General features: G+C 33.6%; 1 protein-coding gene across 4 annotated transcripts in view; it reads left to right on the forward strand.

Moving 5' to 3' along the window:
• Positions 1-18,865, forward strand: part of SOX5 (SRY-box transcription factor 5) — a 1,266,595-nt gene that overhangs the window by 558,147 nt on the left and 689,583 nt on the right. For 3 of the 4 annotated variants that reach the window (XM_020994275.2, XM_078155082.1, XM_078155090.1), the window contains one exon: positions 15,841-15,902. The exons of the other annotated variant lie outside the window; for it this stretch is intronic. The gene's annotated coding sequence lies outside the window, so the exon portion shown is untranslated. The remainder of the gene's footprint in view (positions 1-15,840; positions 15,903-18,865) is intronic. 4 annotated transcript variants of the gene reach the window in all.

Genomic DNA, 18,865 nt, shown 5'->3' on the forward strand with positions numbered 1-18,865 from the left:
ATTCACATATGTGTGCATATCTAGAAATGAATATATGAATGTAGGATAAACCATGAGCAAATGAAAGAAAAGACATTTGTCAAGTATGTTATGTTTTAGACACTGTGTGGCAAGTGCCAGAGGTACAAATACAAAGAGTGAGAGACAGTCACTGACTTCAAGGAGCTTATCATCATCATCATCTTCATCATGTTTACCTAGCATTTATTGTGTGCCAGACACTGTGCTGCAGTTTACAAATATTATTTCATTTGATCTTCACAATAATCCTGGAAACTAGATGCTATTATCATCCTCATTTACAGATGACAAAACTAAGACAAACTAGTGTTAAATGCCTTGCCTACCATAACACAGATAGTAAGTGTCTGAGGTCAGGTTGGAACTCAGGTCTTCCTGACTCAATCCTCTGTCCATTATGCCACCAAGCTGCTAATAGTGCAGACAACATGTATAGGGGATGGAAACCCTTGGAAGGAGATTTTGGTCCTGGAAATCACAGGAATAGTGAATTGATCTTAGAGAATTCAACTGGTAGGATCTTTCCAAAAGCAGCAGTATTACTGATTTGATTCCTGTGCTTAGAGCAAGAGGTAGAAAGTGTGGAGTGGAGACAGCTAGGTGGCATAATGGATAGAGCACTGACTCTGAAGTCAGGAGGACCTGAATTCAAATCTAGCCTCACACACATAATACTTCCTAGCTGTGTGACTCTGGGCAAGTCACTTAACCCCAACTGCCTCACTAAAAAAAAAAATGTAGAGTGGAGACAGGGAGAGGGAAAGGGAGGACATGGGTGTATACTGAGTGATAGGATGGCTTGGATGGACAATTGAATGGTATGAGAAGCAGAAACTGACTTGTGGTGGACTGGATGGAGTAGGCTAGCTGCAAAGTAGATGTCATTATTACCATTTTACAGATGAGGAAGTAAAAGTTGTGACTTGCCTAGGGTTACACAGCTGGTAAGTATCTGGGGCTCCATTTGAATTCAGGTCTTCCTTATCCTAGATCCATCATTTAATCTACCACACCACTTAGCTGCCTCTGAAATTATACTTTTTGAGGGCAGGGATTGTTTTATCTTTGCCTTTCAAGTTCCCAGCACCAAACACACTTAAATACTTTGTTGAACTGAGATGATTTGCATTTCCTTAAAAACAATATATAGATAATGAAAAAGGTCTTTCCCTCCACCCCAGTATAAAGCATAAACATCTCTGTGTAATGTACAGACCAGGAATTCTTAATCCTTTTAGTATGTATCATACATCCATTTGGCTACCTGGTAAAATCCATGGATCCCTTCTCAGAATAATGTTTTCAATAATTGATGGAAATGTTAAACTTCAGTTAAAAGTTATTGAAAATAAAGATTTACTTATTTTTCTTATCCAAACTCACCAACTCCCTGAAACCTATTCTTAGGCCTCAGCTCAAGAACCTCTTATATAGAGAATCAAGATAAAAAAAATTATTATTAGCTAGAAATCATATTACTCATTTTCCTGCTTTACTAAAATTTTGCCTTCTGTAGGAAAGTAAATATTTTTACATGAATTTTGCTCACTTTTAGATAACCAACATTATTTTTTAAAAATTTCATTCAATGTTGAGTTATTGATATCATGTAACAAAACAGCTAAGGGATTTTTTCAGTTTTGTTATAGATATTAGAGATATATAATATAACTATTATCTCTTTTACTTCAATCTCTATATTTTTCAAATACATTTATTGACTTTACATTTATCCCTTTTGAATTTCATCTTTTTAGATTCACACTAATATTCTAATATGTCAGTGTCATTTTGGATCTTGACTGCCATGCAGTGTTAGCTATTCCTTTCAGCTTTGTGTTATCTTCACATTTGATAATCGTGCCATCTATGATTTCATCCAATTTATTGATAAAATTGTTAGATAGCACAGCACCAAAAATTGATTCTTGGAATACTCCTTTAGAGATCTCTTGCTTTGATGATGATGAATCATTAAGAATTACTCTTTGAGTATGGCCATTCAACAAGTTTTGAATCCATCTTACCTGTATTAGCAGTTATTCCACATTTCTCCTTCTTTTCCACAATATGGCATAAAACACTTCATCCAATGGTTTCTTATAATCTAGGTCACCTCTATAAGTTCATAATCTACCTATGTATTTTTGAATCACTTGCATTTGTCATTTCTTATGATACAATATTCAATTATATTACTGTACAAGAATTTTTCAGCCATTCCCTTATTAATAAGAATTCAGTTTCCATTTTTTCTAGAATAAGAAATGTTACTGTGACTACTTTAACATATATGTGATGAAGGATGATGATGATGATGATGATGATGATGATGTCATTGACGTCTTGGTCCAGTGGTGAAACTTCTGTGTCCAAGGCTATGAATAGTTTAGTATATTTCATTGTACAATACCAACTTGTTTTCCAGATTTGTTGTACCAGTTCATAGCTCCACCAAAAATATATTAATATGTCTATATTTCCATTGTTCCTAAAATATTTACTGATGTATCTGTGAGAAGGAGTAAACCAGGTTTCTTTCTTTCTTTCTTTCTTTCTTTTTCTTCCTTCCTTCCTTCCTTTCTTCCTTCCTTCCTTCCTTCCTTCCTTCCTTCCTTCCTTCCTTCCTTCCTTCCTTCCTTCCTTCCTTCCTTGCTTCCTTCTCCTTTTCCTCATCCTCTTCTTCCCCTTCTTCCCCTCCTCCTCCCTTCTCCCTTCTCCTTTCTCTCACCTTCTTTTCTTCTTCCCTTGACACATGTGGTCTCCCTCTCCATTTGGGGCATCATAGTGTGGGTACTCTTTCCATAGGAATATAATTTTGGTTTGTTTATAATTTGTAAGATATTTTAAAATTTAGGGACTATGTTTATTTTTTTTAAATTTTAATCTTAATTTTATTATTTTTTTCAAAAGGGTGGGACAATTTACCTTTTCAACCCACAAAATTTTCATTTGCGGTTTCTTAAAATATAGCTCTGAAAAAATGGGCTTTAAAAAAGCCTATTTCATTTTAAATGGAGCTACTTGACTATGCCTTTAAACCCAAATCACTTTGGTTTTCATTGGATGGCCAGGATGAGAATGAAGGACAAAAAACAACAACAACAAAATATTGATTATTTTCATCTTTTATCAATTTGATGTGTGTGAAGAAAAATATTGTTTGTTTTAATTTACATTTCTCTTATTATTACTAATCCATAGGATTTTACAAATCATTGTTGAAGAATTTGAATTTTTTTAGCTATTCATATGATTTGACCATATAACTACTAAGTAATGGATCTTAGCTATATATTTGTATCAATTCCTTATATATCTTAGCAGTGAATATGTATGTAAAATATTTGATGAAAATATTTTCTCCTAGTCAACATTACTTTTCTTATTTTAGTTTTGTTGATTTTGCTTATGGAATTTGAAATTTCAATTCTAGATTTTGTATAAATGAAGTATTACATCATTTCATACATGGGAAAGAAAGTGTACTTACTTTATCTCTGAAGTAACTGGTAAAATTCCAATGTTTCTTCCTTACAAATATTTCTAGCTCTTGGGGTGTGTGTGTGTATGTATGTATATGCATATGTGTGTGTCTCTCTGTGTATGTGTGTGTGTGTATAATATACTTTTGATTATATTGTTCACATGTCCTTCTATACCTGTAGATTTACTAATTTTAGTACAAGCAGGTGTTTGTTTTGGTTAGGGCTTATTTTTTTGCACTTGTTGCTGTATTTTTGGTTTTTTCCCCTTTTCTTATGTATATGGCAAATTATATTAATTGTTTTAATATTGTTGAACCTTCCTAGTATCCCTGGTAGAAATAAACTTGATCAAAGCCTCAGTTTCCTCATTTGGAAAATGGGTTTGATTATAATATTTTCAGTATTTAACCCACAAAGATGTTGTGAGAAAAGCACTTTGTTTTTGTTCATTTGTACCTAACTCTTTGTGACCCAATTTGAGGTTTTCTTGGCAAAGAAACTTGATTGGTTTGCTGTTTCCTTCTCTAGCTCACTTTACAGATAAGGAAACTGAGGCAGACAGAGTTACTTGTTCCCTAGAGTCACACAGCTTGTAAGTGTCTGCAGCCAGATTTAAATTCAAGTCTTCCTGAATCCAGGCTCAGAGCTCTATTCACTGATCCACTCAGCAGCCACTTACTCCACTCTGGATAGTTCCTTCAGAGTAGGACCAACGTATAAAGAGAGCTACAGCAAGGAAGAAGAGTGATACTTTCTTTCTACTGCTTGTTAAAATAAATGTTGTTTTAATATTAAAATATTGGGTTTTCATCTTAAAATATCAGAAATTTTTTAACATTTTTAAAGATTTTCTAATAGTTATAATTGAATGTCAGTCTGTTTATGGGGTAAAAAAAAACCCCTTTTCCCCTTTTAGTTATATAAAATATTACTTTCTATAGTATTAGCTCAAATTTCATAATCCAGAAACTTGGAAGCATATGTTGCCATTATTTTTTCTATACTTTTGATGTGTGATAAGCATACATCCTTCTTTTATAATTATTATAAAGTGGACTGAATGGTTCCATCTTACTATCTCCTTATGTCAAAGCACAAACATTCACAACTCTGGGATGTTTGAAAACCCTGACTCCAACATTCAGATTATTATTGTTGTTAGGTTCTCATTGTATGATCATACACAATTAGTAAGTGCACCAAATAAAAATAAAAATTGGTCAGATATTTTGACAAATAAAAGTCAAATGCCTGTCACTTTAAAAATACCCACAAATGGTTCCTATTTAATAATTATGAAGTATAAAGAATATGATGAAAACATTGACACTGATTTTTTTTCCTAACAAAAAGTATGTGTTTAATTTGTTTTATGTTTAGGAAATTAACAAAAGAAATTTAGCCATGATATTAGCCTTGCATTTTTTCTTCATTTCACTTAATGCCATTATACTTAATTTATGTAATCCTAGTGAATTTTCAAAGCGATGTTGAAAAGGAAATTATATTGAAAAGTAACACAACTTAGAATTCATCCAAATATTTGTTTACTGAACATCAATTGACCATCATAAAGAGCTGATTCAAGGTGCTTTTTTTTCCCACACCTGTGGTTTCACTGGTGTGGCAAACAATGTCCTATACCAATTCTACAGTTGCTCTGCCCTATAGTCTTGGAGAGTTGTCTGAGGAATTGAGAGAATAAGTGGCTTGCTCAGGATTTGAACCCAGAAGGTTCCAGATTCTGAGATCAGCTCTCTATCCTCTATGCCATGAGTTATGTTTCTGTATGTTTTAGATTGCCCAAGAAAAGCATTAGGGATTTCATGAATGCATATTTACATATGACTTCAGAATTATTATTAAATGGCATTTTTGCTTAAGGGCTCTCAGGACTATATTTATGACTATTAATTTAGGAAATGGCACTAGACCTGAGCCAAAGTGTAGAAAACATTAGATTAAAAACTGTTGTGAATGTCACATTGAAAACCTCCCTATGTTATATCATTAGAGTTGTGAATTCACTTGATACAAGACAGCATTAACTTTGGTAGAATTTGTTGCATGCATTATTCACAAATATTAAATGTGAACCTCTCATTAAAAGCTGTGAATATCTCCTGGGCATTTCAGGTTCTAATCTCAACAACAGGATGCCAAATATTTTCAGGTAATGAAAGCACATAGATAATAGTGAATTCTGAAAATGTTTCATTTTGTGAGCTCAACAATAACAATTGGGAAGTAATTTCTGATATTTTCTTTCTCTGTTTCCACCCCAGTTGATCTTGTGGAAACTGAATTTTCTCCCCATGAATGGTAATTTTTGCACCATTTTGTTACTGGGCTATTTCTCTTTCTCTTCAGTTTTCATAATAATGAAAAATTCAGTGTAAAACTTTTAATGTTTATTTTCTAAGACTAGTTCATAATTTTACTTTCCTTCTTTCATGATTTACAAAAAGCTTCCTATAGGACTTTGTTTCTGAAGTTATTACTGTTATGGTTTCTTAAGAATAAAAGCTTTGTGGGGACAAGAAATATATATCCTTGCAATTGGATATACTCTAATAAACACTGCAAGTATGTTCATACAGTTCCAATTGAGAACTTTCCAGTGGAAAGTTTCTTTTGATGGAGGTATGAGAGGAGGAAGCATAACATTTTCCCTTCTGATTTTGATGCTTTGAAAAAGCTGCAGTTGCGTTGGTGTGAGTATGTGCTCCACACATTGTCAAATATCCATAGGAGTAAAAATTTCATGAATTTCCAAGGCATAAAACAATCTTGGTTAACCTTCTGGTTAATCAGAATCTCCCAACTTAACTCAGCTGCTGGCTTTTGGATGACAAATGGACAGTTTGGAAGAATCATAATCAGGAATTTACTACTGATGCAGAACCTTCCAGAGGTAGAGCTCTGGAATAAACTTCACAAATCAGGAATCATCTCCTTGCCACAGAAAGGGCAATGGAGAAAGAAATAAATGAATTTCTACCCTTATCAGCCAAAAAGTATTTGCCAAAGATTATCACCAAAAACTTGAAAGATATTAGCTTCAAAGACTCTTAATTATATTAACAATTCCCAATTCCCATACTTATTCTTTGGTGCTACCTAATTTTCATTGGAAAATAATATCAAAAAGTGGAACTTTTCAAAGTGAAATACAATCCAATGCAATGCAGTACAATACAAAACAAACAACGCAATATAATACAGTACAATGATGTCTTTCTATTATATTCTCTCTCAGCTTAGTAATAGTTCCATCCTTTCTGATGGAAACAGGTGAACAATGTTCCCAAGCAAGCTGCATTTTTTTTCAATTTTACATGAAGCTGTTAAAAGAACCATTGACTGGGGGGAGGGGTGGAAAGCATCTATAAGTTATTCTAGAAGTGGCCACTAACACCTTTCAATGAGGTAGATCATATTTACTTCAGTGATCTGTGATGTCACTGTGGGAATTGCTTTGAAAAAGGAAGATCTCAATATTTCTGCAACAATCTTTCAGAATCTCTGAGGCCAAACAATTCATTATTCTTTGACTTTTTGATTATTCTATAACCAACCTGGATGAATGGCCTCATGAAATATATGCTGGTTTCCAGACGCTATCCACCAACACGTCACTACTAAAAGCTATACTTTCTTGGAGGCTGGACCTGCCAGAGCTTGTATTCTACTGGCAGAGCCTTTTTCTTCTTTTTAAAATGTTTTAGGGTTTTTTATTTATATATTTTCCATTTATATCACATATTTATTTACCTTTGTGAAACCAGTGTGAACTTCCATGTCACAAGGGGGCATTAGAGGAAGGATTTCAGTTGCTTTGATTTCATATTATCAATTGGAAGTCTAAAGAATCCTGAAAAAATACATTGTTGTTGTTTTCTAAGTATACACACATCTTCTGAGTGAATGTTGTACTTAAAATACTCCCTATAAAAATGATAAAGTATTATAATTTAATATCTCTACTAAAGGGTAGAAAATAAGGGGAAGTCCAAATGTTCATTTTTAACCCTTTCTCTCCATTATTAGTATTAGTTTATATGGGGGTTGGGAGAGAAACAAATAAGAGGACCCCAATATTAATTGTTGTTATAAAATATGTAAAATGAGTATGAAGTGATTATGAGCTGCAGAATTACTCTTGTGTTTCATATGGCATTAACTCATAGCAAAGTGATATTGTAATTAACTATAATAATTGACACTAATTATAAAATAATTTAAAGGTGATAAGATAGTTTTTGATGTAACTTTGAATATTCAATTACAATATTTCATGGTTTTATTTAGTCTCAGTCTTTCCTAATTACATTGGTTCCTGGAAGAGTTGGGGGTGGAGAGATAAACCTTTAATCTAAAATTTCCATTTTAATATTTCTTCAGTTTTAGGCCTGCCAATGGATGGTAGGAATTCAAGTAGCTGGAAGAGATATTATTCCATACAAAAACATGTCTTCAACACTTACAGAGAAGAGAAAGATTTAGGGGTGGGGAACGTGCAGCCTCAAGGCCACATGTAGCCCTCTCGGTCCTCAAGTGTGGCCCTTTGACTGAATTTAAACTTCACAGAACAAATCTCCTTAACAAAAATAATTTGTTTTGTAAAACTTGGACTCAGTCAAAAGGTCCAACCCAAGGACTTAGATGGCCACGTGTGTCCTCAAAGTCTCAGGTTCCTCACCCTGATAGGTTCTCTCTGTCTCTATACACAAACATAGTATACATATATATGTATGTATAAATATCTACCAACATGTATAATGTGTTAAGTACATTAATTTGGAGATAGTGCTGGTTATTTGCTATCCTCTGAACTTGTTAGTTTGAAAAGCTTTAAGGATTCTACTGATCCTATAAATAGGGTAACAAGACTATAAACTCTTTGAAGACAGGGATCTTGTTTTATACTTTTCTTTTTGTTTTTCTACCTTTAACTCACTTCCTGCTCACCTCTGCCCCACCTCCTTCCTTCACGTGGTGGGTGCTTTATAAATATTTATTCATTGGTTGTAGTCTTGTTCACCTGAGTTTATTTGAACTAGATAGTCAAAAATAATTGGTCTATTCGTTTCAAGTAAATTATATGACTATAAAGTAAAGACCAAAAAAATTGAACTCTACCTTCTGCCTGCTACAAAACAACCCAAAAGAACTGATTTTTGCTGAATGTTGAGTTTGTACATCCAATTAACCAGCACCATTTAGAAGTAACTTGTGAGTGCCTCTATCAGAAAGGAGGGATGAATGATCCTTAAGTGTGTTACTAATATATCTTTCTGGCACTGTATTTAGGGATTGAATAGTATGAGTGTGCATAATTATGATGTGTCCAGCAGTTGCTGTTATGGATGAATATAGTCTCTGGAGAAAAAGAAATTCCCCATCTGGCTTTGTCAGTATGCATGGGTGGGGATTAAATAAAAGTTTCCTTCTTCATTTGGTCAGGAAATGCTGTAAAAATGTGAGCAATATGGCATTTTCCACTGTTTCCCCAGCACATTTGTGAAAATATAAATATTGCAGTACAAATTAGGGGACCTTGCCTCTCCTTATTAGACCAAAGTATCTCCGTTGGAACTGGGTATATGCTCCATATCCACGTAGATGGACTTGTGTTCTGGTGTGGTGTTGAAGGATTCCTGTTACATAATTGATAATACTTAAATTCTGGAAGAATCTATGCTTTCTTCAATAAAGAGCCTCCTTCAATGGACACAGATAACATACTCTTCTTGACTTCACAGATTTCTGTGATGATATTGTAGCTGAAAAATTCATCACCCCCAGTGAACATGCTGATGATAAGCTGCATAAGTTTGGATGGGCTGATTATTGCAAAACAGACATACAACCCATCATCAGGCTGATACTTAGAACCTTTCCATATCAATTATAATAGGAGTGTAGACTGAGAGCTAAAAGGTCATCTAGAGGTAATTATTTTACAGATAAGGGAACCAAGGCATATAAAGGTTAGGTAACTTATGCAAGGTCACACAGATAACAGAGCATAGAACTAAGATTCAAACCTATGCCCTTTGGCTCCAAATCTCATATTTTTCTCATTGTATCATGCTGTTTCACTGAGTTTGAGCTCCATCAGTGTAGACTTTCTGACCCCAGAGTACCTCCACATTATGATGAGGACATTAATGGAGGTAAATTGTAATAGTAAAAATGATAACTCATATATCTGCAATGATCTTAGAGTTTAAAAAGTGCTTTCCTCACAAATAACTTCATGAAGAATGTACTGAGTAGTAGTTTCCCCATTTTGCAAAGTGGGAAAAGAAGATGCTGAGTGGGAATGTATTAGAGGTAGGACTTGAACCCAGATCCTCTGACTCTAAATTCAGAATGTCTCTCATATACCATAGCTACTTCTCACTTATTATGATTTAAAAAAACCTCAATGCAAAATAGAAGAAAAGCTTGCTTTCTTAGGGCAATTGGTAAAAAATTACTAGGAAATATTATTACTTTCTGTAATGGAAATTATTTTAAAATTATTTTCTAGAATGAGGTGGAAAGTCCACATAGGTTATTGTTTTGTGCAGGTAGAATTGATGTCTTAAAATGATGAATATATGTCATGAAGAAAGTACACTATAGTTAAAACAGGGTATGATTGGAGTCTGCATAGCATAGAAACTTGAAACCAGAGCGGGGAACAATTACACAGATAAATGACATCTTTGCATCTCTGCAATTCAGGTGGGGTACCCACAATTTCTATATACCTATGTTCTCTTTTTATTAGTTGTAGAAACACTAAGAAATAAGCCTTAATTCAACTTCAAGTGCACCCATACCATTTCAGATGGTATTTTCCAATAAAGGGCACTGTTTCTTTCAAAGAATATTACATCTCTCTAATTGTCCTACAAATCCCATTCTTAATTAAAATCAAAATCTTTATTATAACAACTTCACTATATAGCTTGCAAGATGTTTTCTTTCTCATCTGTTCAGGGGACGATGCTCTGGATACATCTTTTACTGAAAGGAGCTGCCCTGGTGAGAAAAATTTACAGCAATTGATTTTGTTTGTTTGTGGCTGAAACCATTAAAAGCTCCCAAGCAAAGCTAAATAGTGCTTGTGGGGCACAAGCATTGTTATTCACAAACAGCAAGTTTTATAACATTGTTAGTACTAGACAATAAGACAAGGTGTAATAGCTCCTATTTTATCATTTATCTCTTTTTTTCCACTAAATTGTATACTCCATCATGCATATGTTACCTATAATGTGACCTATTCAATTCTACATTAAATCTTTGCTTTGTTACATATACATAAAAATAGCAAGTCAGCCTCTCAAACACCACAGACCATCATTCTAACAGTTTTTTGTTGTTGTTGTTGTTGTGGTTTTTTTTTCCTAATCCAAACTAAGTTTGAATAACTGTAATGGTGGGAAAATCTATCCCAGGGTTGATTCTTTTTATAGCGAATTGGCAAACCAGTAAGAATAGACTTTGTCATGTGCAAATATGGTGACCATAAATGGTGCTGGAGGCTTTTTCCATTGTCCTCTGACTTTGCCATGAGAGAAAGCAAGCAAGAGAAAGAAAGACACGTTTGATAGAGTTGTGAAGAATGTTTGAATGGCTATTGGGTGTTGAGCATTGTCTTGCAATGACCTCAATTCGGTACAGTAGAGACCCTTGAAAGCACTGTCTGAAGTCACAATACCACCATTCTCCTCCATTTAGCAAAAGGGATTAGTTAAAAGGGTGACGTTCCGTGCCGAGAGTTCCAAGTATTCCATGAAACAAAAGGCTCTGAAATGTTTTTGAAGTTATTTTTAATTGAGTTGAACTAATTTAATAAAGGTCCCAAGGAGGGAAAAAAAAATAAAGGAATGTGATTGTTTTATGATTCCTCACAGATGGAATGGACATTTATAGCATACTTCTCCTTTAGTGTTCCAGAGAACAGTAGCTCCATTTACAGCTACTGTTAGCAATTTAAAACTGCTCCAAAATGAAGTCTTTCAAGAAGTTGACAGCTTATAAATAAATCTGTCTGATAAAATTGAACATAAACTGCATCTGTGGTTAGTTTGCCAAAATTAATTCTACATTTAATTAGAGATAGCAGTCAAACATATTTAATAAAAAACAGTCTTGGAGAGTAAATCAAATGAAGTCAGATTTTAGCAGACGCTTTGGTGTTTTTTTTTTTTGCAAGGAGTGATGAAGTGACCTCACCTCTGTGATTCCCAGTAATATGGCAGAGTGGACGCTGTAGAGTTATGGGGAAAGCCAATGAATTCACATCATTTGGGAAAATCACTTAATCATCTTAGAGCAAAGAAAGAAAACAATCATTTTGAGATTTCTCATGATGCTCACATTTGTTTTTTCTCTGATGTAGCATGTATTAAAATTACAAGTTAATAAGCTTGTTAGTTTTAGCGAGCCCAGGGATCAGGCTAAGACATTCCTGAGTTATATATGAATGAGAACATCAAGTTATCTCTTAATTTTTTTCATGGGCATTTTGACAGTTTATTTTAAAATTTAACCCAACACTGAACTGTGGTAAAAATACAAAAGGTGCAATTCTATTTCTTCCCCCATAAAGACTGAAATATGTAGGATTTGATTATGCAATACTTGTGCTCATTCTACACATCTTTAAGCAAAGACGCATATAGCTATAATGTTGTGGTGGGAAGGGAGGAACAGAGATGCAAAAGCAAATAGACCAACTGAGGTTATAGCAATAAATCATTTGGAACAAAAGTAAATTGCAGTCCAAGAGGCAAAGAGGCAGATTTCAAATAGTGAAAGGCTCTGCAAACAACAGCCATAGCTACAAACTAGTGGAAAATAGGCACGTTATTGATGGGATTAGCCATTTCTCTTTTCTGGTATAATTGGTTACAGTGTCATCAGTGACATATTCAACTATGGACAATGACTTTACGTGTATATGTTCATATAGAGCAAAGTAAATAAAAATGCATTTTCATTAAAATATGCTCCCATTCTTTTTTATATTAACTTTTAGCTAGATGGAAGTTATGTTTATTATTTATTTAATATGAATGTTTACTTTTAGCAATATTTAGTATCTCTCCATCTCACTGCTGCTGCACCTCCCCATCTTCTCATTAAATGGAAAAGTAAAATCCTCATAGCAAATGTATAGTCCAGAAAAAGAAATTCCCACTTTGGCCATGGTCAAAAATGTACGTCTCATTCTACATTTTAAGTCCATCACCTCCCTGGTAGGAGATGAATAGCATACTTTATCTCTGGTCCTCTGGACTCACAGTTTTTCATTGCATTGGTCAGAGTTCTAGATTCTCTCAATTTTTTTTCCTTCATAATGTTGTTGTCATTAAATAAATTGCCCTCCTAGTTCTCATTTCATTCTATATTAGATCATAGAGGATTCCATATTTTCCTTTGAAACTATCCATTTTGTCATAATTCATATACCATAATTTGGCCGTTCAAAAACAGGTTGGTTTCTAGTTTGGGGCTACTGTGAAAACTGCTGAATATATGTGTATATAAATATATAAATATATATATATATATATATATATATATATATACATACATATATAATATATATACGCATGTATGTATGTAAAAACACCTTTTTTTTTCCTCTTTGGGGTTTAGTCCTAGTAGTTGTTTAGCTGAATACTAGTTTGTTTTAGAAGTATTGTCGTTGAAGATACTGTGTCTTGCATATATTTCCATTCCAAATTCTAGGTGAAACATGTTTTTTTTTTTTTAAATCAATCATTTAACAATGACTCATTTAATACCTAATATATACTCCATACCATGAATTACTGAAATATTTGGTTTTTACCAAACATTTATTTTCATATTTAAATATTTGTATGTTATATAGCAAATGCTTAAATCAGAGATTGTCAACAACACTATTTTTCCCTGGGCAGTTTAATGTGTGTATTTAGATAGTATTTTCCTTACGAAAAATACAAAGTATTTTGTATGTGCCAATTTTCTTCTCTCAGAAACTCTATAAGGGATAAGAACTGTGAGAACAAGAGCAAATATAGTTATATAGACCTTCTTAAAATGTTATGTGATGGATAAAGTATTGTCTTCTGCCTTAAGCAAATGTCCCCTGCTTTCATTATAAAAGGGGGAAACAACAACAGATAAGCATATGATATTTTTTTAAAATTTGAGACTGGGTCCCCTTATTTCACCCTTGTTGGCAGTGCAGTGACCACTAACAGGCTCGGTCTCACTGTTGAGCAACACAGCATGATAGATTTTACCTTCTCTATTTCTGAGATGGGCTAGTTAATACCTCCTTATCCAGAGAGCTCACCATATTGTAAGCTTTAGTTTGGCTACCCAATCTGATTTAGCTCCACTGCAGCTAAGAACTTCCTTTAAGCAATATACCAGCCTTAGCCTCCCCAGTAAAAGGGACTACAGGCATAAATGCTACCATGCCTTGCTATAAATGATATTTTAAAAGATAGAAATTTCAACTGAAAAATTGAGTTGAGAAACCTTTTCAATTTGGCCCGAGAATGATTATTCTATTTTTAAGATTAATCTTTGGAATCTCACATATCTCACAATGGTTAATTATTTTTATTTCAAACAACTTGTTAGAACTAGAGTATAGGTTATTAGAAATATAATTATATGTTCCCTTAATCAAGACAACCAAACCACTGCATTTAATTTTTATTTTAAACATATTCATAGGATCTAAATAAATAAATAATGCAGTTCATTGGATAGAGCATTGGACAAAGTACTATGTTCTACTGCCACTGTACTGTGAACCTTTGTCATCATGTATTTAACTTTATAGTCAAGCATCAAAACTAACAACCCATTTCATGTAAGATGTCAGATTAACTTCCTTCTGCAATAACCATGTATTAATTTTCTGGCATACAGTGTTATTAGCCCTTACCAAATGACCCTCCTCAAGACTTATTTAACCTAAGTGACTATTTATAATGCCAGTTTTAAGAAGAAATTAGTTAGAAGGATTTCCTGACATCAGTACTAATAGCCAAATGGACCCTCAGAAGCCCTATGACAAAAAATAGGAAAGAAAAGAGGCTCTAAATATTTCACCTATTCACTAAATTTGTTCATCTATCACACCTTTGCTCATCTTATTGAATGACTTAGTGAGAGGATTTTTAAGCATAACCAAAAGATAGTGAAAAGGGACTTTTTTTTTTTTTACTGTTATCTTGATTTGGACCATGGCTGTTGTACTGAGCTACCCAAACAAAAGAGACTAATGATAAACATGTAGACTTGTTTCATCTTCCTAAGATACTTAAGCATAGTAATGAGGCACAGAGCTGGGAGAATCTATCTGTCAGAGGGAAATTTTGGTAGAAAAGAAAGAGCCTAAACTTAAGAGTACTGGGCTTCCAATTATTGTTCTGCTATGTAGTTCCTTGCATGACCTTGAACAAATCATGTAATTTCCCTGGGCCTGTTTCCTCATCTTTAAAATGAAGGCATTAGATTAGATTGTTCTTTTTTTCTTTAAATTCCATGATCTGTAAAATCCTATGTGGGAATTCTTTTCACTGAACTACTCTTTTAAGTTATTAAACAATATCTCTCCTTCCCTTCACTTAAAAACTTCGAGAAAGTGAAATACCTATTACTGCCTCAACTTGTTCACTACTCTCACCATGCTACCTTACCTGTTGTCTTCAAGGTTAACTGTCTTTTTTCAGTGCACATCTTCCTCAAGCTTTCTGAAGCATTTGATGAAACTAACCACTTAATATTTCTTAATATATTCTTTCCTCAAGGCTTTTATGACACCCCATACTTATCTAACTTTATCTCCATATCTTTTGCTGATTCATCTTCATCCTCCTCTGGGTGAACTCTGTACTCCTCTTTATTTTTTTAAATTTTTTTTTTTGTTCTGGGCAATGGGGTTAAGTGACTTGCCCAGGGTCACACAGCTAGTAAGTGTATATGTCTAAGGCTAGATTTGAACTCAGGTCCTCCTGAATCCACGGCCGGTGCTCTATCCACTGTGCCACGTAGCTGCCCCTATACTCCTCTCCTTAATCCTCTTCTTTTCTCCTCTTCTTTCTCTTTGTCAATATCTTTTGAGGACTTCAATGAACTGTACAGAAGTTTCCAAATCTACCAGAGATTCCCTAAACTCCAGTCCCAATTGGATTATTTGAATTCTTTTTTTTGTAATTATGATTATTTACCTTTCTCTGGCTTCTGCTTGGGATGTCCATAAGTTGAATAATATGCTTACCTCTGTTTTTGTTTTGTTTTGTTTTGTTTTGTTTTACAGGAATGCCTCAAATGCCTTTCTTTTATTGAACATCCATCCATTTCACTGCTGATTGGGCTCAGGTTTGTAGGATATTCCATTTTCGATTGCAGCTTGGGCTCCTTCACTTTTTTGAATATATTATTTTCTTCCTTTTTGCAATTTTTCATGCATGAAGAATAGTGCTATATAATTCAAATTATTTGAAAGCTTTTCCATTGACTACTTGAAAACGTTTTTTGTTTGTTATGGAAAATATTAGCTTTATTACATGTTCTACACTTAGATGTATTTTTTCTTGATTGCTACATGTGGATTCTCTTCATCAAAACTTCGCTGTTTGTATTGGGTATTTCTATGATATTTTCTTGTATTATTTTCTATATTATATTATTTAGGATTTTTGTTTGGTTTTGGTTTGCAATATTCTTCTGGAGTGACCTATGATCTCTAAATTATATTTGTGAATCTCTCTTCAAGATCATTTACTTTGGCTTATGTAGAATTCATGGATATTTTAACATTAGCACATTTTGCTTTTCTTCTCTTAAATTTTCTTCTGCTTAAGTATTTTTATGGTCTAATTATTTCTCTTTTTCTTTATCTCTCTCTTGATCTCTCTCTCCTTTCTCTCTCTGTCTTAGCCTCTAATTTTTTTAGAGAGATACTCTATCATGTGTGTGTATATATATATGTGTGTATATATATGTGTGTATATATATATATGTATATATATAATTACTATTTTAAATAATTTCTAATTTCTTTTTCTAAGAGTTTTGTTTCTCTTTGGAACCTTTGGGATTTTTTGCTGTTCCCTCTGGGAAGTTTATATCAAACAGTCTTTAATCAGATAATAGGAATAAGTACTGGATTTCATTGATAAAAAGAATTCCTAGATAAGGCATCTCCCTCTACCATTGCAGGTTGATACCTTCCCTATAACTTACAGTTTCATATGTTGCCTAGAGGAATGAGAGGTTAAGTGACTTGCCTAGAATCATACAACCAGTATTATGAGAGGTTGAGCTTGAATTGAAGTTTTCCTGACCCCAAGTCAAGTCCTTTTTCTCTATATGACCCCTCAGCAATATTAATTCAATTTTCTTTAAATTATTATAATTGTTCAAAGTATGTTGATTTCTGTTTAAAGATCGTATCCATTCTTTTTGTTTTGAGGATCTTCTCTGTTGTTTATTTGCTTCTGTGCTAGGTTTTTAATCAGGCTTTCTGTCTGGATTATTTTGTTGTTTCAGCTTTTCACTAATATTTCCTGTCACAGACTCTTTGGACTTTCCCCTTTTTCACTGGTGCACAGAACCTGGAGGCTTGGCTATAGTAACTCAGATTTTTCCACCTGAAGAAAGTAATAATTGATGACCTTCAGGGTTAAGGGGAGAAAACTGATCTCAGCTGCTTGCCGGCCCCTTTTGGTAATGGCTATTGCTGTTTCCTCTTAGTATGTGACTCTCAGTGTTACATATAGTATATTTTTAGGCCTGGATGATTCTTCAGTATCCAGAATCAGTGTTTAACATTTCTTATGAAGCCAGGGTGGGGAGAACTGAGCAGAATTATTGCCATGGGGAATCCCAATGGCTTCATCCTAAAGCAAAAGTCAGAAAACTTGCTTGAGCTCATTGTGGCCGGCACATGGAAACATTTGGGTTTAGAGATTCTTACTGATAGCTCTAAGTATTTAATGTTTACCAGTTGACACATGAGATTTTAAATTTGCATAGAGGGACTCATCTTGTGGTTTTAGCTGTAATTATTTTGTAACTGTCACATAATCTCTCTCTTTAGATGTTTTGATATTGAAGAGCTTTGGAGAGAGTTGTTAAGCTTCCATGTTTCAGTGCCACATTTCCATCTACCTGTTAAATGTCTCCACCTGACGTTCTGTTGGCATAACTCACTTAGTCTACCTACAACTGAATTCATTTTTTCCCCACAATACATTCCTCCTTCCAATTTTCTTAGTTTTGAAAATAGTAGCAACACCCTACCAGCCCTCAAGTTGAAGTATTAATCATGCATATCTATTCATAAGCTGATTGGACAGGGACCTTGTGATTTAAAAAAGAAAATCATCTTTGCCTTGAACATAGTAGGCATTTTAAAATGTTTATTGAGTATACTTGAATTGGTTAATACTGAAAAGGATTTTTTCTTAAATTCTGAAATGTAATTTATAAATAATATTCAAGAAGTATCAAATGGATTAAATGGGAGGAAAGGACATCTGAATTTATTAATGACGTAGGTATGTAAGGGTAATGAAGACAGAAATTATGACTATGGGCATAGTAAAATATGACATTTCTGTGATCTATTCTACTCAGAAATGTTTCTGGAATTTGACCAAAATGCATACTATAAATGTATGTGTAAATTAGAATATAGGTCTTTATTTAACTGACCTCCATTTGTCAATTTCTCCTATATTTCTATGCATTTTAGTTTAGTGTTAATACATTTTACACTTCTTTGTAGCTCCCATAATTACTTATTCAAATATTGCCTACTTATCCACAGTTTAAAGTTTTCAAAGGCTTATCTTTTTAATGTAATGTTCAAAAGTGCTCTGTGAAGGTCATTAAGACTTAAAATTGCCATTTTGAAGCCAAGCTTGAGATTTCATTCTTCACTTAACACAGAGTTTAGGTTTGATTTTTGAGAAAAAAAATATCACTTACTGAAAAATGTCTTTATGATTGGAGCACTCACTGCGTTATAGGAATTAGTTATTTCTTTTAATTGCATCAATGCTTCAATCTCATGTGGATTTTTGAAGTCATGTCCAGCTTTGATATTTTATTAATTTTTTTCAAGGTATTTTTCTCCCCAGAGCTAATCATGCATAGTATGATTTTGTATACGATGAAGATTGTAATTTCTGTCTTGGCACGCACAGATGCTTTTTGAGATCAGATCTAGAAATGGTTTGATCGTTTTCAAGGAACTTTCCAACAGTTAGCTGTTGGCTGCCAAAGTTCAATTTAGATAAGTGAAGGGGAAGAGTTTAGAAATTTCACACTTTGTG

The sequence above is a fragment of the Phascolarctos cinereus genome, unplaced genomic scaffold (assembly GCF_003287225.1).
Source record: "Phascolarctos cinereus isolate Bilbo 61053 unplaced genomic scaffold, phaCin_HiC Scaffold_1;HRSCAF=81, whole genome shotgun sequence".
Lineage (NCBI taxonomy): Eukaryota > Metazoa > Chordata > Mammalia > Diprotodontia > Phascolarctidae > Phascolarctos > Phascolarctos cinereus.